The sequence below is a fragment of the Theropithecus gelada genome, chromosome 18, assembly GCF_003255815.1.
Source record: "Theropithecus gelada isolate Dixy chromosome 18, Tgel_1.0, whole genome shotgun sequence".
NCBI classification, from domain to species: domain Eukaryota; kingdom Metazoa; phylum Chordata; class Mammalia; order Primates; family Cercopithecidae; genus Theropithecus; species Theropithecus gelada.
Window position 1 is genome coordinate 11,318,493 of NC_037686.1, and position 2,535 is coordinate 11,321,027.

Below are 2,535 nucleotides of genomic sequence, written 5' to 3' on the forward strand. Positions count from 1 at the left end.
GGCTGCAGGCAGGGAATGTTGATGTGTGGAGGATGTGTGGGGGCAGGGCTGTGGAGCCCCCAGGCACGATGCCCTGTGGTGGGAACTGGACTCTCTGTATGCACTGTGCTATCAGGGATGGGGCTGTATCTAGCTTGAGCGCCCTCTCTGGAGCAATGCGACCTCCAGGCAGTGCCCTATGTTAGTCTCTGGGTGGAGGGGCTTCCCTGTGGCTAGGATTACAGGAGCCTGTGGTGAGAACGGGACTGCTGGGATCGCACACTTACTCCGTCCTACATTGAGGAGCCCCTCCAGGCTCCCAGTTGATTCAGCCCAACAGGCTGCTTCAATTCCTTCTTCCTTGTTTTAAGTGTGTCTTGTCACTTCTCTGTTGAATTCCAGTGTTCTCTCAGATGATCTATTCAAAGTGTGATATCTACTCACTCTGTTGGTTCTTGTGTGTGGAGGTGGCAGTACCCAGTGCCTCTAGTCAGCCATCTTGAAGCCCTTCCTCCTTTTGTATAGTTTTGGATTTTAAAGTATTTATCCTGCATATTAGAAATGTAAGATTAATCAGTAAGCATGGGAAGGAGGAACAATCAAAAACTGAAACCAATGTGAAACAAATGAACCTACTATATTCCAAATAAATACCACAATCACACTAAAAAGAAAGGAAGAAAGAGAGAAAAAAAGAGAAGAGTGGTTGCAAATAATCTTGCATGGCTCCTTGGAAGGTGGCGGAGTTTGCCTATAGGGGTTCCTCCAGACCCTGTCAATATTGGGGTCAGGCCCAGCCAGGATGGTACCTGAAAGCCCATCTTTGCTGGGGTAGGAACAGGAGGGGACAGGGTAAGGAGTGGTCACCTTTGTGACCCAGAGTCTACTACAGCACTGGGGGAGCCAGTTTTAGGCGAGGCACCAGCTTTGACTCTTGGAGCCAGCTGGTGGAAGTGATAGATGAGTATCTGATATTAGCAAGACTTCTACAAAAAGAGGCCCAAGCTCAACACGATAATTCACAGAAGAACAAAAGAAACCCACAAGCAATGTTGTAACATGCTTGGAATTGTGAAGTACAGCTTTACACTCAACACAGTCTCAAGAAGAACTGAAATTGGAGGACCTGAAGAAACTAGCACTAATCCTAAAGAATATTTTTACATATAATAAAGAATTTCCACTTGACGTTCAGCCTGTCCCCTCAAAAAGAATTTTAGTACCTGGTGAAAAACAGTATTTGGAATTTGAAGAAGATGAAGAACCGGGTGGTGCTGGAGCAGCGTCTCCTGATTCTTTTCCTGCTAGAGTTCCTGGTACTCTATTACGTGTATTAGTCTGTTTTCACACTGCTGATAAAGACATACCTGAGATTGGGCAATTTACAAAAGAAAGAGGTTTAATTGGACTTAGAGTTCCACGTGGCTGAGGAAGCCTCACAATCATGGCGGAAGGCAAGGAGGAGCAAGCCTCATCTTACACAGATAGCAGCAGCCAAAGAGAGAATGAGGAAGATGCAAAAGCAGAAACTCCTGATAAAATCATCAGATTTCATGAGACTTACTCATCATCACGAGAACAGTATGGGGGAAACCACTCCCATGATTCAATTATCTCCCATCGGGTCCCTCCCATAACACATGGGAATTGTGGGAGTACAATTCGAGATGAGATTTGGGTGGAGACACAGAGTCAAACCATGTCATGATTTTATTACCAAAGTTGCTATCAGAACCAAGAGCAGTGTTACTCACTACTAAAACTAAGAATATTGGTCTGAAATATACTAAGCAGCACATATTACTACTCTATTACCAAAATTGTCCGCAGAATCAGGAGTGGTGTTACTCACTACTAGAACTGGGAAAATTGGCCTGAAATACACTATATTAAAGTGAGTATCAAGGAGCTGAATGATATAGATTTAAGTACTGTGCAAGATACTCCTGTGGCTTTAAGAAGACACATATGTTCATTTTAATGTCAACATTGAGCTGCAGAAGTGTATTAAAAAATTAACCAAAGGTAAGACTCTCTTCTTTAAATTCAAAGACTACAAGCCTACAGATATGTTTATCAGCACTTCGTGGAGATGGATGAAATTAAACCTGGGCCACTTGTAATAGAATTGTACAAAAAATCTGACTTTAAAAAATGAAATTGCAATTACAGACCAAGAAACCACTTGATCTTCATTTATTAATACATCAAACTTTGCACACAGAATGATCCTGACATGAATAACTTGGAACTTTTGTGAATTTTACCACTCATTAGAAACCATCATAGCTCTGTGTATCACATTCACCCTCAGCAGGTAGGAAGCATGCTGTACCCATGCCAGTAGGCCAGAGTTTCCATAAATCTTCTGAAATCTAGGTGATGGTCCCCAAACCTCAATTCTTGACTTCTGTGCACCCTCAAGCTCAACAGCACGTGGAAGCTGCCAAGGGATGGGGCTTGCACCCTTTGAAACCATGGGTCACGCTGTTCCTTGGCCCCTTTTAGCAATGTCTAGAGCAACTGGGATGCAGGGCACCAACTCCCTAGGCTGCA

The 2,535-nt window shown here is 43.7% G+C and overlaps 1 pseudogene; it reads left to right on the plus strand.

The window, feature by feature from the left end:
* Positions 1 to 835: 835 nt before the first annotated feature.
* Positions 836 to 2,208, plus strand: LOC112611720 (annotated as a pseudogene).
* Positions 2,209 to 2,535: the final 327 nt, after the last annotated feature.